This window comes from Equus przewalskii, chromosome 28, assembly GCF_037783145.1.
Source record: "Equus przewalskii isolate Varuska chromosome 28, EquPr2, whole genome shotgun sequence".
NCBI classification, from domain to species: domain Eukaryota; kingdom Metazoa; phylum Chordata; class Mammalia; order Perissodactyla; family Equidae; genus Equus; species Equus przewalskii.
In genome coordinates this window covers 26,701,880-26,728,684 of record NC_091858.1, presented here as the reverse complement: position 1 = coordinate 26,728,684, position 26,805 = coordinate 26,701,880, and the positions used below count along the sequence as shown (strand labels likewise).

The 26,805-nt window shown below is 36.2% G+C and overlaps 1 protein-coding gene across 1 annotated transcript in view; it reads left to right on the top strand.

The window, feature by feature from the left end:
• The window catches only part of TENM3 (teneurin transmembrane protein 3), a 2,420,957-nt gene that overhangs the window by 1,472,220 nt on the left and 921,932 nt on the right, over window positions 1-26,805 (top strand). Inside the window, exon 7 of the mRNA XM_070598205.1 lies at window positions 17,277-17,439. The gene's annotated coding sequence lies outside the window, so the exon portion shown is untranslated. The remainder of the gene's footprint in view (window positions 1-17,276; window positions 17,440-26,805) is intronic.

Genomic DNA, 26,805 nt, shown 5'->3' with positions numbered 1-26,805 from the left:
TATACCTGCATTTACTTCCTGCGATGTTTCATAGACTAATTTGATGACCACCTACTGTATACCCAACATCACACAGCTAGAAAGTGGCAAAGCCAGGATTTGGACTTAGAATGAATCCAAAGCTTACCCGGGGTTCATCCTCAAAGGAAATTTTATTATTTAAGTCTGTAAACGTGAAATGATGTTCTGTTATTTCAGAATTTCCAGGTTTATTGGGCAAGTATCTCATTTGTGATCCCACATGGTTTATCCTTATTTTGCTACATTACATTATAATAGAATGTTGTTAGCTGCCCCACTGGGCATGCCTAAAGGCAAGGATCGTGTCTTGCTTTTCATCTTTGTGTACTCAACAGGAGGAAACTATAGCCCTTAACTAAGTGTTCAATATAGGTTTAGTGACATATACACGTCTTATGACCATATTTTCTCCTTTATTTCCTATAACTGAAATATATATATATACACATATAACTCAGGCATCAGAATTCCCATTGAAAAGAGAACAGACTCAAACCAAAGACAAATAAAAAACCCAAAGTCACACTGAAAAGACTTGGACACTAAGCATTTCCAAGAGTTAGAAGATAACCCACTGTGTCAAGCAATAGTCTATATGATAAAGTCAACTTACTCAGAATTGCAATGATGCCTTAATGCTCATTGAAATGAAATCTGAAATCATGGAAGTAGTGACTCTATAAGCGACTTTGGGTCACTTTGCTGATTCACAGCCACCTCCTTTGATTCATATTTGGTGTTCAATTTCACAAATATTAAGTGCCTCCTGCATATATTGTATATATCGTATTGTTTGTTTTATATTTAAGTAATGCCTTTACTGTATGACATTCTCAAAAGACCTTGGTACCTTAATATGCTGGTCAAATACTTTCTAAGAAGAGCTCTTTATCAAGCTAGGTAGTATATTTATTTTAATTTTTTGTCAGATAGCTTTAGATTAAAATATTCAAGAACAGAAAAACAAATACATCTAAATCAGTATTTCATAATTTCTTTTCTCCTCTTCTCAAACAGAATGTTATTCATTGAGACAAAATACTAATGACAAATAATAGCTTCCATGGCGTAATAATTCTGACACTAGAATGAGAATAAACATACAAAACAGTGGATTAGACTTCCATGTTAGTATTGCTATATTCTTCTGGTTAATACTCTAAGCCTCTATTATAACATTCTCCCAAGATATTACTACTTGACATCATTTTTTATTTTATGCATTCCTTGACGTGGTTATTTTGATGTGTAACAGTACTACATTCTCTGTGTGAAGATGCATGCTGTGTTTTTATATTATTTTTTCCTTATCCACTGATTGAAATCATTTATAATATATGGTATCAGTATTCTAAAGTTAAGAATTAACTTGAATTTTTTCATTTAAAAACTGTATTTTTATTTACTTAATTTTTTATCAAAATACGTATTGGGCGGCATGTGTACATATATAATTATAACTCAAAAGTACTTTGACTGATTTTTTTTAACAAACATTCAGGAATTCTTACATCTGACAATAGCCTTTTGAATATTCTCAGTGGGAAGAAGTCTTTGTCCTTTGAAGGCATATCGGAATTTTTGAAACAGCCAAAAGTTATTCAATGTCAAATCTGTTCAATAATTTTGGTGATCACACTGAGCAATAGTAGTTTTGAACAAAAAACAAAGTTAAACCATAAAGATAAGTTTTCTTTTGTGACTAAAACTAATTCTGAGGGCAATCTATCCAGAGGAGTTCTAATGAAGGATACATCATTGAAACAAGGTTTCCGATGGGATTACCTTGAAGTGGGTTTGAGAAGGCTCTAAGAGAGGAATGTTAAAACAGGGCCTGTTGGAAGCACATAGAAGAGGCACCTAATCCAGATTAGAGGATGGGAGGAGTTGGGAAAGTCTGCTCTGATGAAGTAACTCTTGAATTCATGAAGATGAATAGCAGTTAGATACATACAGCAGGGTGAGAGAGAAGCGTCATTCCAGAAGGATGGATCATAATGTACAAAGGCAGAGAGGCAAGAGAATATGTAAAATGTAATTCTTTAAGGCTGGAGTAGAAGGTTAGTAGAGGATGATATTGAGGAAAGAGGAAGGGTCAAGGTGAAAAAGAATTGTAAATGCCATGGCATGAAGTTTAGAACTTATCCTGATGGCTGAGAAATGTCTTGATTCATTTTAAGTAGGTACCTAATGTGGTGAAATTTAGATGATACAAAGATGACTCTGGCTGTCACATAGAAATGGAATGGGTAGAAGGAGACCTGGGGAGGGGCATAGTTGGGGGAGTAATGCAGTTGAGGAAGATAGAAGTCCAACCTAGAGAGAGTTGGGGAAAAAGGAGCAATTCAAGAGCAATATCAAGAAGCGGAACCAACAGACCCAGTGTCTAAATGTTAATGATAAGGAAAAGTAAGAAGTGCAAGTTAGCCTTTAGCCTCTTTGTTTGGACTACTGGGTAGATGGTGTGGCCGTCATGGAGTTAAAAATAATCAGGTAGGAAAAAATAAGATTTCCTTGGTTTAATAATGAATTAGGTTTGGGTTGTGTTGAATCAGTAGTGCCTATGGGCCAGACATTGAATAGTCACTAAGGCTGATCAGTATTTGGTCTGGAAATCTAGGGAGCAACTGACAAGGACATTTAAATTTGGAGTCAACAATAGACAGCGAATGAAGCTATGCAATGAGTGAAATCCATGAAATCAAGAGTTTGTAAAATTAGATGGAAAAGAAGACAACAGAAATCTCTGGGGAGCCACAAATTTTCAGGCTCTTGTGGAGAAGTTCACAGGACATACAGAAAGGATGGAAGAAGAACTGGAGATCAGTGTGTCAGAGAATCCAAGGGAAATGAGTGTTTTAAGAAGGAAGAAGTGGTCAGTGCTGTCAAAAGCCTAGATCAGTGTATGGCACATAGGAAGTATTCAATAAACATTGGCTGGATGAAACTCCAAGATACAAAGTTGTGATGATAGTGTGCACATGATCTTCTGTCTCCTTTCTTTACTCTTTATATTTCATTATGATTGTTTTTCCTCTACTCTTAAATATTCCTCAAAGATTTGATTTTTAATGCTCTAGAATATTCAGGAACACGTTCTTGGGAAGTTATTGGGCAAAGCCATAGGTGACCTCTGATAAACATAAGACTAACCACGAGTAGGGCATCTAGAATTGCCACAATGGCCCAGGTGAGATGGACAGTGGGAATGCTATCCAGTGAAGGAGTTTCTCTGTAATTTTTGCTTCTGAGCTCACTGTAGCCAAACTCCTCTCTCAGGTTTTTATTGTAGCTGAATACTGCCCTGGAAAAATGTATATATTCAACTAACTCAAAAGCAGGGACATGGAGAGGAGAACAGAAATATCATCAGCAAATGGTCAAGAAAAAGTACAGATAATAATCTGGAACAGACTCAGCAGGCATTCTGTTCTCATTTTAAAAGATTGTAGAGTGATATTGGGCATGTTGATGAAGTCAGCCCTTAACACTTTCTCTTAAATCTCTCAAATCACTGGAATCCAGACTGATCATCTACTATCTTGTATGGAGCTGTCTCTCTAGAATCTCCATTCATTATCTTCCTCTGAACTCTTGATGTTTTTCTTCTGTGTGGGATTTTTCTTTTTCTTGGAACCCATTGCTTCATTTTCTTGACTTTTCTCTCCTTTTGGTAGAATACATTCTCCAGTAGCTAAATCAAAAAGGAACATGGAAGGCAAAATTTTTATTTTCATTGAATATCTGAAAAATCTGGATTCCACAGTTAGTTATGGTTTACTTGGCTGGGTATAGAAGTCTACCTTGGAGATATTTTTCCTTCAGAATTTTGAAGGCAGTGTTCCATTGTCTTCTAGTTTCCAGTGTTACAGGTAAGAAGTCAAAAGTCATTCTGACTTCGTATATTATCTATTTTTATCTCTTGGAAATGAAAGCTTGTTGAAATTGTGGCTTGTCTACAAGTTCTGAAGTTTCAGCAATGTGCCCTGGGAAAGGTCTATGTTCATCTAGTGGGCTTAAGACTAAGTGGGCTCTGGAAATTTTATTGAATTATTTTTTGATGATGGTTGGAAGACAATTTTCCATGATTTCTCAGAGCCCAGACCTACATAGTCTGAGAGTTCTAAGCAAAGGGCATTTTTAATTAGTAAACAGGCTTGGAAACTGGAGACAGTGCATCCTCCGGAGAGATTTAGAGATATGTGTTCCAAGAGACGTTTCAGAGTAGTAAAGATAAAGTCTTCTACTTATTTCTGAGGGATTTGCTTACATTCAAGGGTAATGTATAATCTCTCTCTTCCTGGAAGGAAGAATGAGCAGATGTGGCAGCAGCCTATAAAAACTCATAGTTTTAAAACTTAGGATGCCTCTCCAGTGGTGCACCACACTGCAAACGTAGGTAAAATTCAGCCCTTGTTGTGTCACTCTGTGGGGATTGGGACATAGGGAACCAACACAAGATGCTGTTCAAACTGCTGCTTTGCTATGAGTAATAAATGATTTGTATCTCTGATGCAAGACTACTGTGTCATCTGTCAATATATCTTTACACTTTTTGGCAGGGTAGCTTATTACCTTTCAAGTATAGTGAAATCTCAAGCTTTTCACAGTTTCTGACTTACTAATGGTTACTTCTTATCAATTTTCCTTATTCTTTCTTTCTAGGGATTGTACCTCCTTGGCTGATTCTCTAATATTTCATTGCTTAATTTCTATCTTAGATCATCTCAAAATTGTCTTCCAGTATTCTACTGAGTTTTTCATTTCCACTGTTACGTTTTTAGTTTCCAAAAGCACTTTGTTTTCTAACCATATCTTGTTTTTAGCAACATCCTCTTTTTATTTCATGTATGAAATATCTTCTCTTATCTCTGTGAGAAAATTAACATATTTTAAAACTTTCTTCTCCCTGCACAGTGACTGTTTGATTTTGGTTTTTTGGTTATTTTTTGTATCTTCACCTTTTAAATTAAAAGCTTCTTTAGATTTCTAGTCATCTTTGGTTGGTTGGTTGTTCATATTTAAAAGTTGGGGACTAAAATACTAAATGGAAATTTTACTCATTTAGGTAGCATGAGTTGACTTTGAACTTGGCTCTGCAGAGATCTGGCTGCTTTTTTTTTTGCTATTTGACTTCAGGTAATATTGGTGTTTCTTCTTGGGTACGTCAGAATCCTCAAAAAATCCTCTATTATTGTTCTATCTGGAGGTTAAATGCTAGACTGACAGTTTTCAGGGAGTGGAGAAAGGGATGAGGCGGACAGAAGTAGTCTCAGCATTCAGTACATATATCAATTTCCTTAATTCCTGTTTGGTGAGTAGTAACTCTGTCTTCTACTGTGTCTTGTGCCCCTAGTCTAGAAATCCTGTGTTTTACTCTCTAGAGAGTAAATCTCCAGACTCGGACCCTGGTGAAACACAAATTAGGATTTCTTCATAGCTTTCCCAATGTCAGCTTAGGTTTCAGCATCCCAAGATTTATTAAATTTATTACTACTCATCCTTTGCTTTTTAGCATCCAAAATTCTTTTGCTAATCTTTTCTCCCTCACTCTTCCTATTGTGGTGGGTTTATGATGTAAATGTGTTTTTGCTGATGTTTTAGGGGGTGTCATAAATTGCCATCTTTCTCTGAAATCTACTTTATTTCTTTATTTGGATTTTTTACATTTAACTTCTTAATCCATTTGAAATTGCAAAATAAGGATACAGCTTACTTTTTCCTTTTCTCAAAGCCAGATTTTCAAAACCATTTTTAAGTGATTAATTCTTTGTCCTTTGGCTTGTGATGGCTTGTGATTATTAAAGGCTGAGATGTAGTTCAAAACTACCTATTGTGTTTCATTCACCAATTAATTCAATCCTAACACCAGTACCATAGTATTTTAATGACGATACTTCTGGGGAAAAGCTTAATATTTTGAATGTCAAGTCTCAAAAGAAGGACTGCAGTTGTTTTTATTTGCCTTTCATAAAAACATAGATACTTAGTAGTGTTTAGGTGCTAACGGGAAAGGATCAAGAAAGAAAGAAAGGAAGCATAATGCTAAGAGAGAATGAGAGAGAGAGAATTAAAATTTTTTAAGTATATATTCATTTCAAAATAAAATTATTTATTCATTCATATTATATATTATAGAAATATAAATATATTTTACAAAATTACCAAATTTTATAAAAAATACAGAATATATTTTATCATTCAAGAGTAAAAATTACATAATTTTAACTATCCACTACAGGCTAAATAAAGTCTCTGGAGAGGTGAAGTGAATGGAATAACATCAATTTTCCTTTCCACCTCGTAGAGCTATCCAAGGACTTTAAAGATAATATCTGCTGTTCCAGATCCTATAACCTGTGTTTCACATACAATTTTACATCTACTCTTAATACTAACACTGTATGTACGTATCATCATTCCAATCTTCAAGGATATAGAAACTGTGGTTCAGAGAGGTTAAGTAACTTGCATAAATTCACATGGCCATGAAATATTGCTACTGAATGTCAAATTTATGTTCTTCCAGTCTCCCAAGTATAAGAAAAAAATTTGAAAAAAAATAATTTGATGATTTCACAATGTAATATGATCCAATTCACATAATATATTTAAGAGCATGAATTTCTTTAGCCTCAGTGGAAGGTAGCATTTAGAATATTAGAGAGAGAAAAATATTTACCATATTTTATTGTCAGATTTAATAGATTATGTTCACATAAGAGCACTTGAGAACTGAGAACATAAAATCTATAACTGCATTACCAAGTCTATTTGAGACTTCTCTTTCTGGTTCCCAAACTTTTAAGTATTAAGGACAAGTTTAAAAATTATATATGTATCTCCGTGTTCTGATTAGACTGGGACCTAGCTAATAAGGATCAACTGAAAACTCACAGATTTGACAGCCGGTCCTAATGTTAACTTCAGAATCAATCAAGAGTCTACTATGCCTTAAATTGGTCTGTGATAGAGGATTTGATCTTACAAAGCCTGGTAAATAACATATCCACTGAGTAAATACCAGACATGATTTTTAAAATTGCTTATAGATTTTCCCACAAAAATCAGATCAGCCTGATCTTTATGTGATTAACTATATATTATAGCTAGAGTTTATAGTAGAGTCATATTCTTGCCTTTTAAAAATTTTACCCAGAAACAGTTGAAAAGAAAGGATGTTGTTCAATTTAAAAGAAAATTACTCCTCTCATCTTATATTTATATCATTTAGTTGTGTCTAAATTGAATGGCAAAAAGAAAACATCATTAGTTTGTATGGCTTCTATATTACTGTAAAATGTTTTTTACATCCAAGAGACATTATTATACTATTTCCTTAAGCATAATAAGCACAGTTTTATAATTTAATAAATGAGAATTTATTCATTCACTGTTACAACCAACATATATTTACATGCAAATAAAAGTACACGGAAAACATTGTGAATTCTGCAAAACAAATCAGATGTAAATCTGTCACTGAGGAACGTTACATTTTAATGGGGGACAAAGTATATATGCAATTATAATAAATGCTGGAAAGTCCCCCCCGTACAGAGACAACTGTGTGGGTGTTCAGAAAAAGGAGAAAAATCTAGTTGAAAAAGTCAAAATATTGTTTCTGGAAGAGGTGGAATTTGGTCTGGGCCTCAGAAAATAGGTAGGAGTCATAGAGGTTGTCTGAGCAGCAGAAGGAGAGTAACACACTCTAGCTGGCCACTCACCATTACTCAGAGTGGAAGTCGTGATGGCTGCTCCGCCCTCCTCCTGTCCTACCTGTGAAGAACAAAGCAAAGAATGAAGTGGAAGGGAAGCCCTTATTAACAGGAAGGCGCTCTAAAAAAATGAAAACTCTTAATGCGTCTCTCAGAGGAGTCTGAAAATGGCATCAGGTTATTTTTCTTTGCTTTGCATTATAAAAGAAACTTTTGTGGCCGTTAACAGAAGTGTTAGGGTAAATGTTAAGTTAAACTACCAAAGAAATCCAAAGCACCATAACTTAAATCGTACAGGATGTGTTCCTCTTTCGTGTGACAAGTGCCTCTTCTCCACCAGTCATTCAGGGAACCAAGTGCCTCCATCTTGTTCCTCTGCAGGCCCACAAAGGGGTTCTTTTCATCTGTGTAGTCAGAGCAGGGTCACTGCTGTGTCTGTCTTCCGGCCAGTGGCAAAAGTCCAGGGAAACAAGATTGCTCACATTCCATTAGACTGAATTTAATGGGCTTTTTTAAATTTAATGTGCTTATTCTACGTGCTTTATTGAATGTGCTTTTTTTTTTTTTGAGGAAGATTAGCTCTGAGTTAACAATTGCCACCAATCCTCCTCTTTTTTGCTGAGGAAGACTGGCCCTGAGCTAACATCTGTGCCCATCTTCCTCTGCTTTATATGTGGGATGCCTGCCACAGCATGGCTTGACAAGTGGTGCATAGGTCCACATCCTAGATCCGAACCTGCGAATCCTAGGCCACCAAAGCAGAATGTGTGAACTTAACCGCTGGGCTGGCCCTGTGCTTTTTTCTTTTTTCTTTTTTCCAAATCACTTTTATTTCCTCAAAGTCTTCCTTGACCCTATGGAACAAGAAGCTGCCACTGAGTCGGGCTCAGTATAGTGGCTGCTTTCTTTTCTACTCCCTTCCTCCCAATATAAAAATATAGATACACTTGTTTGCTGTCCCAAAATCTTATGCCATGGAGTGAGGGAAGGGATGGCAGGTCCCTGCTTTGTCCTCTCTTGAGGTGATGCTCTGCGATGCCTCAGAACAGTGCGGCTGGCATTCCAAGGAGTTATGGTTGTCACATGGAATCGGCCCTGAGGGAGGGGATGAGCGCATTTCTCACTGGGGTCCCTATCTTGGGGCTGTATCCTGGGCATGAAGGTCAAGGCATCAGACTCAGGGAGAAGCAGAGAGACTAGGAGATTTAGGGCTTCACCACCTCCAAGAGAGGCTGGAATATTATTTTCTGGCTGGATAGCTGTGGCCCCGGGAAGATAAGAACAATAGATTTGGAAGAAGTTGGGGGGAAAGTAGCAGTCTGCCACAATAGATTTTTGTTCCTTTGCTTTGTTTTTATAATTTCTCAGGACTCATAGAAAATGTATTACTTAGATAGTTTTTATACCTTTATTGTTTAATATGACCTAAATCTTGTAAGCAATATGGAAGCCACAGACTGTAATTACATGGTGAATTTTTAAGAGGTTTCTAGTAAACCTTGTACGTGTGCCTAATGCAACTTCCAAGATTAAGTGGTGAGATTGAAGCTATTCAGGCACCAAAAGAAAAATGTGGCACATACTCTGTGTATGTGTTTAACAAGGTAAGATTGATTGATTTGACTGTTCCTCAACAACAGTTTTCAGTATGCAAAATGGGCATATCTGAAGACGGGATAAAGATTATAAAAATCCTGTTCTCAGTTATGAGTTGTAGACCACCCAGATAAAAGCATACATTTGATACACATTATGAGTATTTGAATCACTGTTGTACAAATAATCTGCCAGAATCACAATTTAGAGCCTGTTGTTTCTTTACTCAGATTAGATCCATTTTGTGATGGGGGAGAAAAGAACACCATATGAGATATGTTCAAAAAATCAGGACAGATCAATACTTTTAAAGTTCTTTATTACTTTATGAAATAGACACATATGCTATTTATAGGAATCCCTGCTTAGTTTTAATTTTAATGAAGATTCCTTTTAACATGTGAGTTAGCATTTTTGATAAGGGAGTATATTTTGTAAGGTTCAGTTCAATTCAGTAAGTAGTTATTGAATGCCTACTCTATGTAAGATATTGTGTCGTTTTAATTTAGCATGTTTTAATTTAATGCTTTTGTCACATAAACTTGGTTTTGTAAGAGTAGCTGATTGAAAGGAACTGTGTGCCCAGTTCTCTCTGCTGGGCATACATATACGAAATAAAATAACGTCGAAGTCCCACAGTCCACTGTACAATACATCAACAAAGTAGTTAAGAGACAGATGAACATTATGATAAATAAACTTTACACTGAAAATGATTGTTCCAATGGTCTTACCTCCCTGGGCCCCGAAGGAGGTTCTATAACTTCAGGGAACATATAAGATTAATGGGATATGGCCAGACTGGATTTTATTTATATATCAATGTCTAACTTACATAAAAACCTCAAAGGCAGAAGGAATCTAAAATTAAATGGGAAAAGAAAAAGAATAGGAGGCCAAGAAAAAAGATTCTCTGCATATATTTTACTTATCAGGCATCAAATTAGTGGTCAGGTTTCCCCAGTTATTCTTCCAACTTGCTTTAATTACAATCTGAAGGAGGAAACCCAACAGCAATGGCAATTGACTGAGAATTGATCGGATGGGTGGTGGGAGAAGGGATAAAAGAATAGGAGAGATGTGTGGTAGGAAAGAAGCACACCGCTGACCTCGGCAAGAGATGGCTGTAGAACTTAGAAATGACCCTGGGAGGAATAGCACACCGAAACAGGATTCTGAAGCCATTTACTGAAAGGACAAAGTCTCACCCACTTCACTACGTCTAGAGGTTTCCCTCTAGTCACTTAATTCCAGTTATTTTAATTCTATTTCCTATGAGTTTCTTAATATGCAGAAGTATGCGATTCCTTCATTTTTTCTAACATTCCAAACAAAAAAGATAAAAGTATAAAGATTCTTAAAGAGCTAAGCAGCCATTATTTTGAAAATCCACTTATCCAGAATACCCTGTCCATGAATCAGATAGGTTGTAGGTTGTAATTAGTACAGTTATTATATTCACATAGTTCTCTACTGTGTTTCCAGTAAAAAGAGTCTTCCATTTGAGATTTGCATAACATTTGCATTTTCACTGTTGAGATGTCAGTTGGTTCCAATTAACAGAAAATTGGATAGCAAACCAAAAAATAAGGAGCAAAAATAACGGAATGAGTCTCCACCTCCATGTGACAGAGCTTGTGTTTTGAGGTGGGGAGAGAGGAGGGAGATAAGTGGAGTGATTAATCGGCTCAAAAATAAAATATAACACAGGGAGCATCTTAAGAACCACCAAATGACTTTCGAACCATTTGCAGACTATTGTGTAGACGTTAATTTATTTCCAGGAGATAATTTTTGTATATTAGAAGAATTAAAAAGTCAGCAAAGACCCGTTGTTGCTTTATCCATTATTTATTGAGAAGGAAATGAAGGAGGAGAATGGATACAAATTAGAATTGCCTAACTGTTCGGAGAATACTCTAAAGTGGTGTGATTTTATATGGCCTGAAAATGCAGGTGAAGACTGGGAGTTGCATTTTTGTCCTTGGACTTCTGGAGTTAGAATCATTATATTAACAATGTCTTCAAGTTGCAGTTACCACGGAGGGAAGGTAGAACTTTACTTTTCTTTGACTTCTGAAGATAGATAAATAGATAAATGTTGATAGATGTACATATACATGTGTAAATAAGTCCAATCTTCCAAAATATATTTATGTAAAAATGTGACCTTAAAATAGAGTTATTTTCCAAAACCTTTTCTATAATCAATTTAGACTATATCTTCGAAACCCTTGGAAAGCGTACATATCTTTATAATCCCAGCTGTTGCTTATCTCTATAGACTAGTGCCATCTTTTCTGTGATCATTTTATCAAGAAATGGATTACTGCATTCACGAAGTCTCAGGAGAAGATGCTGATTCACACATACTCTTATGCTCTCCTGTTTTTAGCTTTTGATAAAACTTGAGTACTTTGAGGTCTGTGGGTCGACAGTAATACTGTCCCCAGACAGCCATTTCCTCTTGTGGGCATCACTTGTAATTATTGGGATGCTGTTGCAAGTTGTGGACCAGGCTGTAGAAGGCAGAAAAAAAGACTTGAGTCTCTGAGTATCTTAGCGGGCATAGAGGTAAGGAAAGGAGAGGCTCCAGAATTGGGATCAAAGCAACCAGATCTTACTGTTTCAGTTACTTAGCATCCCAGGATTGGTTATGTTGTTGAGTATTTGCTTCCCATTCTTTGTTTTTCAGAACCTTTTGGATTGTGCTCGAATAATTATTTAAGACTCTTACCATGAAATTCTGACATTATGTGGTTAAAAAAATGCAAAATCTGTTAAATACTAATATGCTGTGACTCAGATCTTTGAAAGAAAAGTTCTTTGTTTGCAGCTGGGAAGCTGCCATTCTATTTTATTATTGCAGAAGTCCCCAGCAGGCATGTTCACCCAGATTTAATTATTAAGTCATAAACGTATCTTTGAAAATTTCCCTTTATACTGAATGCCTAGAAGTAATTTAGAATTGCTTTTTCAATCATCTTATGTGGCAAATCAGACTTCAACACAAATTATGTTTTCAAATGTTTTTGGAAGGTGAACATCACTGAAATGATAATAGTATCAGGATGCTATGGCGTAAAAATAGATAAATGTGGAGACTGAATGGGTAAATGTATCGAGGTTTGAGATAACCACTATATCCATATATTTACTAAAATGGAAGCTTACTGAAGGCAGGACCCTCATCTGTTTTGCTGATTATTTTATCCCCGGAACAGAGCATAGTGCTTGGCACTTATTGGGGGGCTCAATACAAATTCACTGAATAAATACATGTGTGAATAAACCAGTCAAGTATCATTTACTCTTCCAACATCATCACCACAGAACATCACCACCACATACACATATTTCTCAGTACTAACAATGGAAGATGTTGAAGATTTTTTATTTGGCCTTAAACACATGCATTCATGTATCTGTGTATATATATTTGATCATAGATTTGTTATTTAGATGGTGTTAACTGCAGGAGACCAAATTCCAAAGTGGTTCATATTTTATATGAAAATATAACTGGCTAAATATGATCCTAAGTCTCAAGATTTTCCAGATCACTGAAAACAAATGTCTCTAGTATTTTTCTCCTTTCTTTGAGTTATTGAGAAATGGAGATATAAGCCTTAACAGTTGGTGGAGAGTGGAAATGGACTATAGAATAATCCAAAACTCTTTTAAAAATAAGCTGTGTATAGTTTCTACAGGAACCTTTAGGAAACAGCGTGATAAACATGAACCTTTCTGAATGTCATAACATTTACAAGTTTATTTGGAAATATTGAGTATTTGTTCAATATTAAAAAATTCTCCACTCAATCCTCTTTAAAAGAAAATCGTTTAAATTAATAAAGATGCAATTAACAGCTATGGGTAAAGTATGCTAATATGCCCACATAGAAAATCTACATTAAAACGCAAAGAGCAGGCTATGTGAAGATAACTTATTGTTTAAAAAAATAAATAAATATATTATATTTATTATAATAAATATATTATATTATATTATAGCTGTTTGATCTTTAATTCAAAAATTACATTAGAACATGTTAATAGAGTATATTAATTCTTGGCCCCTCCATTATTAATAAATTTGTGGAAGAGCTACAAGAGAACAATTTGGTACTTGAAACATTCAATACAAGTAGACATTACTTGACATCACTTACGTAACCTAATGTCCATAAAACTTGAGAGCTGTTCTCCTCCTAATAATTCAAATGTCAAGAAAATAACCAGAAACTAATCATTTTTCCTCAATCAGAATTGGGGTTTAAAAAATATGAGACTTACTACAATCCTGACATCAGTATTGGACTAAATCATCATTTATTTATTATTCTGTCTTATAAACATATCAAAGCCAAAAACCTCTAGGCTCATGTACAATAAAATATTTCAGCATTAAAACTAAATAATAAAACGTCAAAGATAAAAGACTGATAACCCAACCAGACATCTCTCCTCCACAGCTTAGGAAAAAGATCTGTCTAAACAAGTAGATTTTGCAGAGCTCTAACGGAGTTCCGTTCCCCAAACCTCCACCTTCTAAGAGGCTAGCTTTGGTTTCGCTTCCCTTGGCGTGACTGGGTTGAATTAGCATCTGTAAAGTTTCTTGTATGAGATCACATTAATAAACATACGAAAATCTCTGATAATGCATTTTGCAATTGCCAATCTGAATTATAAAATGAACTCCAAGTTGGTGTTTTTGTCATTTAGAGACTGCTGGAATTCTCAGTTAATGCTATTAGTGCTACATGTGTTTCTGAACAGAATGTTCTAACTTAGTGTCCATACTTTTTCTCACGGTATACTCTAAAAAGGAATTTCTACTCCTTCTAATATAATTTCTCAAAAAAAGTAGAAGAGGTCAGACAATAAAGCTGCTCTTTCACACTTAATCACCAGTGATAAGACAACATAAGAACTGGGTCATGTTATCTACAGCTTCATTATAGTTTGCCTTTGGATATAAGTCCCATGAGTATAGAAATGTGGCAAATTAATATATACTACCTTGACTGATTTTACTCAGTGAATCAGCTAAATGTTCAAAAGAATTTGCTGGTCCATCTGATAAAAACTATTTTATAAGAAGATGAATTCTAAGTATTTTGCAGAACCACATAGCTTCATATGAGTGTATACACTCAAATACCACTAAAAAAATAATATCAACTCCAATTAGGATAGTCTTAAATACTGAACAAATTAAAATTTGAATTGAAACAGATTAAGCCTCTGTGATGTGACTATGAGCGTTCACTTTTTTTTATCAAGCCCCAGTTCATCAAGCTGATACATAATAACGACCCCTGCCATATCGCCAGGAACTAGCGGAAACTCCTCAAAACGTTAGGGAAAGAAATAGTACCGTATACTTTAATGCTCTGCAGCTGCCGTCATGGCTGCTGGTAACACAGAAGCACTTTCTGGGGAGATGAGAGTCTTGGGCTAAGGCAAGGCTCTAGTAGAGTTACAAACTGTAAGAATCTTCAAGAAACAATGTGATTTCCTATAATAGGGGTGGGGCAGAATATGAACCCAGGTCTTCCATGAGCCGCATTCTCCAAATGCACACTAAGTTATCTGGCTTGGAATGCCATGGCACCGTTGCCACCAATTTCAGAGCAAATCACAAAGTCTGGTATGCATACCTTGTTCTAGTTCTAATTTGAGCTGGCCTTCTGCTTTAGCTGACCTCAAAAGTTCCCCGTAAATTGTAACAATTTAATATAGAAAAAGAAGAAAATTTTCATTCAGGAAAAGGCTTATTTTTACCCCCAAATCCTAAAGTTGGGTTCTTTTGAAGCTGCAAATTAAACAGTAACAAAATTCATATCTTTGACTCAAAGAACAAAAATGTACTGCTTATTCGGAAGTCTGTTCCTTCTGTCATGCTCCAATCAAGCAACATGGCCCATAGGAACTGACAGGAAACGTGTAACAGAGTGGCCATGTCAATGTCACTGGAAGGAGCCTTCAGATCACAAAACTAAGTGTAACGTCTTCAAGAAAAAAACCAAACCGACAACCCATGGAAAGGCACACCATGATGTTGTTCTCCTTTGAAAACAACCAAACTAAATATCCATTAATTTTAGCATGTTCTGTCTTCAGTCTATTATAAAGATTATTTAAACATAGCTTGGAAAACAAAGAGATTCCTGAAGTAAACAAATTGCATGTAATCATAAAACACAAAACTGTGTATATTAATATTGGCATTTAGACATTCTTGAGGACAATAATCCCAAGAGGTAATTTGACCTTGTAATATGCCCTGGCTTAAATGCAAATAAAGAGATGCATCAAAGGACACAAAAATGGTAGTCCAAGGCAGGATGTTGTATTAGGTAAATTAAACAGGCACACAAGATTGGTGTAACCAGCACAATTGCCAACTTGCGTCTGGGGAGTACTACTATATGTATGATACAGTAAACACGTAGCACAATAAATGAGGCAAAATAGCTGGGAAAATATGCAAGGGGAAGGAGCAGAGAAAGGATTGTAAACTATCTTTATGAACATTAACATAAATGATGGGTTACAATTTTCCAGCTTTATTCTTCTGACAAATTGTCTATATAGTAATGTTTTCATTGTAGGCTATCGTTTAGAAACATACTCCACAAACCATATACCTTTACAGTCTATAGTTTCTTTTGTCAGGTTTGTTGCTGTTATTCAGTACATGTCAAGTATGCAAGTTAGGTGGTAAATTTATAGTGTATACAGTAGCTGGATTGCCTAAACCCTCTCCCTTAGAAAAACAGAATGAAGTATAATAGCAATGAGAAACACTGGAACACACCTTCTGTTGGGCTGAGCCAGGGAGAGAGTTTTCCTTGCTTTCTGAAGCATCTTCCCACTGTGCCAGTCCTGCCTGTTAGAAACACCCTTTAATTATGACATCACTTATTTTGTGCTTGGGTTTGTATTTCCACATTGTCTATAACCTTTCCAAAAGCAGAAATTTGGCATCTCTACTTTTTTTCTGGAGCTGATTTTTTTGAATGTTTATGTTTGGTAATGTAGTCATTATTTCTAAGACATATTGCAGTGTTTCTATTGTTTAGGGGTTTTTTTTCTTTTGTTTTCGCTATTTGCTTTTTCCTTGACGTTGGCAACCTGGTTTTTTTATCTCCCAAGCATGCAGTCTGACCCCTCCCGCCTTAATTATGGAGGAAAAGGGGTTAATAGCTATTAGTAGATATATTTCCCTTCTAGAATCTGAACTAGCTTTTAAAATTTGTTTCCCTCCCTTAATTTATAAATATTTTAATCAATAATGTATCTATTATTTCCCAAGTGAGCCCTAAGGAGTATGTTTGATGGCCCCACACAAGCCATTCCAGGAGAACAGCCTCTCTCAAGTAGCTGACACCCGTGAGCCCAGCTAGTTCCTACCTCTCTCGAGTCCCTGTATTTTTAGGTTAGCCAGCAACAGCACACTCCCTCCATCACTGAACCAGTGAAATTGATGTGTTGTGCAAGTTCCCTCCTTCCCTTTTGCTGACCTTGCATTGTATTGCCCAGTGCATGTTTACTCAGAAGCTAGCCTGGAACCAAAAGCCAGCCATCAGAGAAAATGCTGTCTGTCCTCAACATTATAATTGCACTTGATCAGCATCAGCTCTGCATCAATAATTAGACAGGGGTCCAGTAATGATGTTGGCAACGAAACAACACAGCCAAAACTTCAGTTCTGTGTCCATGCAGTGACTGTCCAAGAGCTGAAACCAATGTTTGGGACTGATGCTCCCCTCTTACATATAACATCACGATGATTGAAAACTGGTGCCCTTTGTAGTGTTTGAAATATCCCCTTCCAGTTGTCGCCTCACATACCACCTGAAGAACTATACTTGCTTCCATATAGGACATACTTGCTTTTAAAAATCTAATTAAAACTTTCTTTTTGGTCCTTAGGTAGAAAGATGGCTCTGCTGAGATGAGCTCTTAATTAATGCACTGAGAGCTTATGAGTCCCACCTCTCAACAGGAATGATTGACGTCCAAGGATACATAAATTACACTAATTGAGCCCTGCCTCTATGTAGGCTCTCCACAGCCAACTCATCAGAGAAGCTAGGTGAGTAGACCAGCATAAAAAGTTGTTTCAATATGTTCTATGCGCTCCCAAAGGGTGGAAGAGAAACTTTCCAGACTGTTGCACATTTATTGTCACAGAAGGCCATTCTTTTCTTCAGTTTCAAGACGCAGGTTTTGTGTTGTCGTTCTTTTTTTTTAATTATAAAAATTAGCATTTTAACATAGCCACTTAAGTTTAAATAACCACAATCTCTATGAAATTCTCAAGCAGCAGAACTTGCAAGACAATTACAGTATGCAAAAGTCACTTGGCATCATTTGTTGATATTAAATTGTGTTGCATAGCAACTAAGGCATATGCTATGGAGGTATTATTTGAAATCAAATCCAGTCTTAGTCCTTGAGTTTAGTTTTCAGGACTTCACCTAATTGTAAATACACCTACCTAATCCCCAGCCTCACCAAAGGCCATACTAAAATATTTCTTTTATGTTTATTTTATTCTGAAAGAAATTTATAGGTACTCCGAGGCCCCAGTTTTCGTGAACTCTAACAAGCTATTTGGTATCATCTAGGTGGTTGATTAGCCTAAAATAAAATTCAGAGACAGGGCTATTTGCCCAAAATGAAGGCAATATTTAATGCCATATTAAATATTCTCATTTATTTCTTAAAGTTTTTAGTCACAGATTTTTTTTAAATGCCTTAACTATTATGAAAACCCATTGTTTCATGGAAAACAGGAATAATAGGGAAATTTCAGGATATTAAATAATTTACTTAAATATATCACAAAATATATATATTATTCAGACAAAACATAAATAGGGCTTGAGTTTTACCATGTAAAATTTTGAAAGGCGAGAGTAAAATAATGAAGACCACCAAGAAAACTAGATTAAGAAGGTATTAAGGATAAAAGTGATACATCAAAATGAATAGAAGAGAAGAAGCAAATTGTGAGAACAAAAGGAAAAAATACCAAAACAGAGGAACACTGCGGTCAGTTTTAGGAATAATAAAGTACCAGACCTAAGCATTCTAAGAAATAGGTACTAACAAAAGTTGAAAAAGAGAGATAGAAGGAAGCAGGGCTGCATTCAGAAAATATTTAGGGGAACCACCATGTCCTAGTAACAAAAATCAAAGAGAATTCTTTCAAGACTTGGGATTCTGAAAAATTCAGGAACACATCGCTCCCACACTTTCTCTCTTTCCACTCCAGTACACTTTGCTGTGCCTACTGTTTCAAATTGCGAAAATCTGGAGCCCCACTTAAAAAGAAAATCATAAGATGGCTACATTTCTATCAAAATAGCTTTATTATTACCTGTGAGAAAACCTGAAGTGGAGAAAAATTGAGAGAGATCAGAAAATCCTGAGCCGATAATCTCGTAAAAAATATAAAATGCTTTTAACATCAAGACTATCTCGCTTTGACTGAAATGGAATAAAAATAGAACAGCCTCTTTGCTGTAAGATCCTTTTATTATTTGGTGGCTAACAATATCCAAACATAATGCACCAAGGCCATTGAACTATAAGTAATATAACATTTTCCGTTTAAAAAATTATTTAGGTGTAATGAGCGTGAAACGCGTACCTCAAAAACTTACATGTTTATTTTGATTTTCTGTAATTATGTGTTCATACCACATTCCTTCATCATTTATTATGTGCGAAGCAAGGTGTGGTACGTGAGGTGGTTTTCTCTGAAATTATGCTTGAAATGACCTAACTCTATTCATATTTCTTGAGAATGTATGCATTTAATAATCATGAAGCAGCAGTGTCACTGTGTGCTTCATTAGTCTCATACTGTAGAAATATTTATTAGGAGAAAAAGTAACCACATGTTCATAAATTAGGAAATAATTCTGCTTGAATTCACATATTTCTAATGCAGTTAACAGAAAACTCAGCATACTTTTAACAATACTACATTGACAATAACTCTTGGGTTTAAATTGGTAAAATGTGCCTGAATTAGTATCAACCTTTTTCTTCATATATGTTGGGTAATCAAAGTGCTGAGGCCTGCCGGAAGACCATAAGTCATTACGAAATGCAGCACAGTCAGCACTACGACAAGCCAGGGCCACCCTGTCTCGAATGGAACCATTAATCTAATAGGCTATCACTCAAGCTAATACAATCAGCTCTTACTCTAGTCTGTTTCTGAACATGGACTCTCAGATCCAAGCTTCCAATTGCCACATTGCATCACAATCATACTATTATTAGTTGATACATGAACGAACATAGCAAGAGAGCGTGGGTCACCCTCTACTATCGTACTGTGCGATAAAACCTCAGTAAACGTTTCTCTGGTCTTCAAAACAGGACATTTATCATAATAATTATTGCTTTGGTCATTTGATAGGCTTATCATACTATTTCTTCATTTAGAATTTGTATAATTTGTTAGATTTGGGACTGTTCAGATAGCTGGGCGATTCATTGTTCCACTACTGTTTGATCTCTGGGTTAAATGCTTGCTTGTAACCTTAATAACAATTTTAAATACTATGCGGATTTATTTAAAATAAAATGTGTTACCTTTTTTTAAAAAACAGAAGGGTATAGAAAAGAAACAACAAAAGTCCTATAATATCCTGTAATATCAATGCCAATACAATTTATGTTGTAATTTTAAATCACAAAATCTAATGATGTACATGGTTAGGAAAAAAAAAACAGAGACATTTACAAAAGCCTCTCCTCTTTAAAATAATTACTAGTTACAATTTCTTAATATTTCTTCCATAGAAATGCATATCCCTTAAATATCTATGTATCATTTGTACGTTCACTCAACAAATACTTTTTCAGGGTTTTCTATGTACCAAACACTGGTTTTGGTGCTAGGGTTGTGACCGTAAGCAAAACAGATTTTTAACAATCCTGGCCCTCATGGGGCTTATATTCTTCTGAGGAGAAACAGAATAATAAGAAGATATCTGTGAGTAAGTGTGTGTATGTGTGAGAGAGAGAGAGAGGTAAATACTATGGAAAAAAATAAAACAGTGGAGGATGATTTGAAATGCTTTTGTAAATAAGGAAGGTCTGATTGAGAAAGTGATAGCTGAGCAAAGCCTTGCAGGAGGAGAGAGAGGAACCCTGCAGATGGCTGGGCAAAGAGCACCAGATAGAGAGAACAGCATGTGCAAAGGCTACGAGGAAAGACCCTCTTAGGAGAGGGATGTCACACAAAAGGACTAATAGAGTAGAATGGGCAGGAGGGGAACCACAGAGACAGACAGCTCCAGGCTACTAAGAGATTTTAGCTTTTAATCTAAAGAGGGGAATGTAACAGGGGAAGCTTTTAAAGGATTTTTGTCTGGATGTAGAATATTGGATCATGTTGAATAGAGAGATAAGATGCTTTGATGTTTCTTTTAAAAGGACGACCCTCGTTGCCATGTTGAGAATAGACTAGAAAAGAGAAAGGGCAGAAGCAGGGACACTAGTTAGGAGATTATTTTAATGACCCAGGCAAGAGATGATGGTGGCTTGGACCACAATGGTAGAGGAGGCAGTGGTGATGTGTGGTTTTATGTCCCAAATACATTCTGAAGGTAGTACTGACAGAATTTGCTAAAGGATTGGGTCTGAGATGAGAGACTAAGAAGAGCCAAAGATGACTCCAAAGTTTTTGGTCTGAGCAACTAGAAGGATGGAGTTTTAATTTATTAAGATGGGGAAGACTAGTAGGAAAAAGTTGGTAGGGTTCTGTTTTGGACCCATTTAGATGTTCAGTTGGAAATGTCAGGTAAACAGCCTAACATAAGATTCTGTAGTTTAGGTCATGGTTAGAGGTAGGAATTTAGGAATTCCCAGCATACAGATGATATTTAAAATCACCTGACTGAGTGAAATCACTAATGGAGTGATGTGGGTAGAGAAGAAAAGAGGATCCAGGGCTTAGACGTGGGTACCCCAACATTAAGAAGTCAGGATTCTGAGGAGTAGCCAATGAAGAGGGAGGAAACCAGAAAAGGATGGTTTCCTGAAAGCCAAGTGGAAGCCATTTTGTAAAATGCTGTCCTTATGTCCAGGAACCTGAAGATTGTATTGGATTAGGACCATTGGGTCATTGGTGGCGTGGTAGGAGAGACAGTCTAATTGACATTGGCTCAAGAGAATGAGAGGAGAGAAATTGGAAGCAATCTGTACAGACTACTCTTTGAAGGAATTTTGCTGTAAATGGGAACAAAAAGATTTAGACGGTAGCTATAGGTAGAAGAGGGGAGAACACTGTTTTTTTTTTAAGACAAGAACAACAGTATGTTTCATATTTGCTGAAAATGATTTAATCAGTAGGGAGAAACTGATGATACAAGCAAGAGAGAGAACTGCTGGAGATCTCCATAGGTAAGTGAGAGGGGATCAGGCCTTATGCAAAGGCGGAGGGATGAGCCATAGGAGAGAAACTGGCATAGAAGAAGCACAAACACCAACAGGTGAGTAGGTGGGGAGAGTGCTTGCGAAAGATCTCTTCTAGCTTCTCCATTTCATTTCAATGTCATAGAAGCAAGGTCATCCTCTGAGCCTGAGGATGGTGGAGGAGATTCGAAGGTAGAGGAAAGTGTGTGAAATAGTGATGGAGACGGGGAATGAGTAGAGTGGGGAAATAATATGATAACCTGGAGGCACAAAAATGCCATGGAGGTTGGTGGTCACGAATTTAGGCTAAGGCCAGTCTGCGTGATTGTGTGCTTTTGTTCAACACATTCAACTATGTAAGTACAGGAATGAAGGAGGCAGAGAGTTGAGTTTAACAGTGGTTGGAGTTTTGCCAAAGGAATATTAAGAAACTCAAGTGGGGCATATGAGATGATGGTGTATGCAAGGGGGTGATTATCATATAGGATTGTGGAATTTAACCTGGACAAGCAAGAACGTGAGGGGGTGGTGTTAGGTTCAAAGGATTGTAAGCACGGTTGTAGAATGAGCTTTCATCTTCTAGGAAATGAGCTGGAATGAGGAGGAAGTGGGTGCTAAAAAATGAGATGCTTCAAATTGAGATAATGGAGAGATTTCAGTCATTTATAATGAAAAATGTCCAGATTGTGACCATGTTGGTGACTGATTAAAACACATTAAAAAGAGTACAGGAACCTTAGAGCTCAAGACTAAGAGACTTGGATATTGGAAGGAGCAATACAGATATTCAAACCACCCAGACTTTTGACAGGAGTAATGCTGGAAAGAGTGAGAGTAAACTAGAGTAGAAAATCTCCAAGCAATGCAGGTGAGTGTCCTAGGGGTGGGTTTACAAGGAGTAGCTGAAAAGGGTGATGTAATCTAATGATGTGTGATGCAAAGATGGGGTCATTGAGGACAATGGTCTGTCAGTAGTAATAAGGAAAGATAGGGACATCTTTTCTTTGGCTCTAAACTCTTTATGTATAGCTATTTATCTACTTCTCTTGCTCTATCTATATACACCTAAGCCTGTGCTTACTTAGGTGCCTCTAAGGAAGGGCAAGAGTGGGTTTGCTTTGCCTCCCACCCTCAAAGCCAAGGGAGGGAGCTGACAAGAGCACTACTGACAGGTTTGTGGGTATCTGATGTGCCCTTCCCCAGCTGGGCAATTACGGGGCACTTGACACTCTCCGGCCCCTTTGGTTCCAGGGTAGAGGAAAAGTACATTGGCAAGAAATGGCATGATGGGAGACTGCCAGATGGAGCAGGATCAAGACTGTCCCTACTCAAAGCCCAAGAGGTTTGGAAGATGGATCCCGCATAAGCCTTTCTCTACATACCAACCTATTTGCCTCTCTCTTACCATCACACTTAGCTCCTTTGACCTACCTCTCTAATGATTGGCTAATTTTTTTACTTATACAAAAGAGATATTTATACCTATTGTTTTACACATTGCTTTTTTTCCCCCTAATTGTGATGTATTTTGGCACAAAGATATTTGCCTCATTCTTCTTAACAGCTGCTTTCTCATGGATGTGAGAAAATTCATTTAGTCAGTATGTTTTTCCATTGATATACTTTTTAATCGTTTCCAATTTTTCACTATTACAAACAATGCTGTAATGTATCTGTGTGTGTGTGTGTGTGTATATATATACATAGGTATATATATATATATATTATGCATATATATTTGAGAAATTTTGCTGTTGTATTCCTAAAGTAAATTACCATCAGTGCATCAAAGGGCATGCGCATTTAAAATTTGTTTATTTATATATAAAATTTGTTTTATATGTATATGATCATTGTAGATTTACATGCAGTTATAAAAATAACTAGGCAGTAGGTAATGCTCATTGCTTTCTTTCCACCTCCCTGAGGATTCTTCTTCAATTTCGTGTGTGTGTCTGTGAGGAAGATTAGCCCTGAGCTAACATCTGTTGCCAATCCTCCTCTTTTGTGCTGAGGAAGATTGGCCCTGAGCTAACATCTGTGCCAATCTTCCTCTATTTTATGCGGGATGCCACCACAGCATGGTTTGACAAGGAGGGGGTAGGTTCGCACTTGGGATCTGAACCAGCAAACCCCAGGCCGTGGAAGCAGAGTGCGCAAACTTAACTGCTATTCCACCTGGCCAGCCCCTAGCAATTTTTGAATATTTATTTTTTTAACCTAAAACCTTTGGCATCACTTTGTCATGTTAAAAAAATGCTGTTGGTTTTTAAATTTTTATTGAATTATTATTAAATTCATATACAAATTTCAGGAAAATCAATATCTTTGTGCTGTGCGATATTCTTATTCATGTGCATGCTAAGTTTTATCAGTTGCTTAGTCTCTTCTAAGTTCTTCGGTAGAGTTTTAAGGTTTTCTTATATAGGCCCTACACATTGTTTTATTTACATACATTTATAAGTACATATGCATTGTCCTTAGTGTTTACTTGCTCAATAGTAGGAAAACAGAGAAAAGAAACTATTACAGTCAGAGGCCACCAAACTCATACATTAATTTGTTTTATAGATATTGGACTCTTATTTCAATATCTAAATTACTAATTCCTGACATCTGATATTTTGCCTATGTTTTTGTGAGTGGCAATTTGTACAATAACCAGAAGGCAAGTAAAGAAACAGACTTTTCATATTTTCCGAGGTAGGCGTATCTGAAATGAGCATCCTGTATACATAAAAAGAGTAAGTTGTAAAAATAAAATATGCTAGGTTGGATAATCATCTATAACGTTAACAGTCCAATTGCTTGTCATGTAGAGGAAGGTTGTGCTTTAATTAAGCAATAAGACATGACAGGGTGTGAATTATGGAGTAATAATTCTTGTCTAGTGTATTGTTAGACAAGAGGCCGTGGGCCAGGTGTCACAGCATACACCGTGCATAAATTATTACACTGTAATTTAACTCTAGAACATTATAGAATAATTCTAAAATATTTTTCAAATAATTTTGCAAAACAAGAAATACAGGTTGAATATATTTCTCACATTCTCTGTTAGAGGATATCTACCATTACACTGTAAGATCAAGAGGCTGAAGGGAAAAAAAAAGAGGCTGAAAGAAACCATTTATTTTGGGGAAAAATTTAGAAGGGAAATATAGTAAAGTTGGCTTCATAAATGATTACTCTCTCGAAAGTATTTTTATAGAGGAGATTCCTGGGAAGATGATACATTAATTTGACTTTTCCTCCTTTAATAATAAAAAATAATGGTGAGAGCTATGTTTTGAGAAATTTTAAGGGGGTCCTTTTTGGCTTTTTTTCTTCACAAAGCAGTGCTAACAAATAACTTCAACATAAATCTTCTAGAAAAAAAAATGCATTTCCCTGAAAGAACTTAGTAAAGGGTGGAGGAATTTTCCAGAATTTGGGGTCCTTTTAAAACCAGTGTGATCTGTAATCCTAACGCTTTCCCCCAACATGCCATTTTGAAGGTCCTCTTTTGTAAAGACATTAAAACCCATCTCTTATCACAAGAAAACACATTGTTTGAAATACTACTTTTTTAAAAAAGAAAACTCATTTCTGCCCATTCAAAAGAAAAATGTTTGAGGGCCAGTGTTTGTTTGTAATAAAGAAAAAGTCCAGTTGCTTTTCATCCGCACGCTGGCTAGCAGTGTTTCAAAAGACTTTTTCTTTTTTAAGTTGTTATATTTTTGTGCTTTTACAGCCAATATTGTATACTTTTAAGATGGTTGATGTGTTAACAAGTTTGGCTTCTTTTGTGAATATCGCAAGATGAAAGTTACATATTAGAACCTGAGACCATTAATTTTGTCTCAGGTTCTTCTTTAAATTAATGCACTTTATCATCAAATTTGACCTCTTTTTGTAACTGTGATAACCAGAGATAGCTTAATATACAGATCAAATATAAAGTATTTTTAAAGGGCTCCAGAAATACCTGCCTGCCCAAAATATGTCCCTTCCTGTCTTATTAGAGCACCATTCATTATTTACTCCTCTGGATTAATGTTTGTGTCTTGAATAGTTCCTGATTAGAATAATACCTCTCCCAGGGCTGGCCGCTGGCACAGGGGTTAAGATCTCACATTCCACTTTGGCAGCCCAGGGTTCACCAGTTTGGATCCTGGGTGCAGACCTACGCACCAGTTTTCAAGCCATGCTGTGGCAGGTGTCCCACATATAGAGGAAGATGGGCATGAGTGTTAGCTCAGGGCTAATCTTCCTCAGCAAAAACAGGAGAACTGGTGGCGGATGTTAGCTCATGGCTAATCTTCCTCAAAAAAAGATTAAATAAATAAATAAAACCTCTCCCAAGTCAATGATGTGGAACCTAGTTATCAGTTATTAATCCCTTAGTTTATCTATTTGCTAAACTAATAGATTTGGTGCATTTATTTGCTTTTGTCCATAACAGAAAGCAGAGAGAACATGAGACATAAGAAAGAAAGGTTTCAGTGGATATGAGAAGAGAAAGTTTCCAGTCCTGAAATTTGGGCAACGTTTTACTGTGACTGGTCCTTAGCTTCTAAAAGGTGGCTGGAAAGCATACTTTTTTTCATAGACAGGGGTAGAAGAACCCTAAGAAAAGGGAGCAGAATTATGAGTTCTTTAGGTAAGTATAGACCATGTCTTATTTGGTGCCTCATATGTATCTTAAATGATGAAAAAGGTGGGGAAAGCCAAAGAAAATTTATCTTCAGTACTTAATGGTTTTACCCACTCTATCACTTGTAATAGGTCCATAGGTCTATTATGACAATTAAATAAAACCATTTTCAGCACTTGTTCTTGTTTCTGTTTAACTGAATCGGGCAGGATTGACTTTTCTACTCAGTGGCTCCGACTGATCCATTTCTGGAATTATAGCTCAATAGGATTTTACTCCAAAATTCTTTGTATGCGAGACCAAATTTCTTTCAGTCCTTCTCCAAGCTTTGTTGGGTCAGTTTTTGGTAACCCATATGACAGGTGGTTTTTAAACAGCATAACA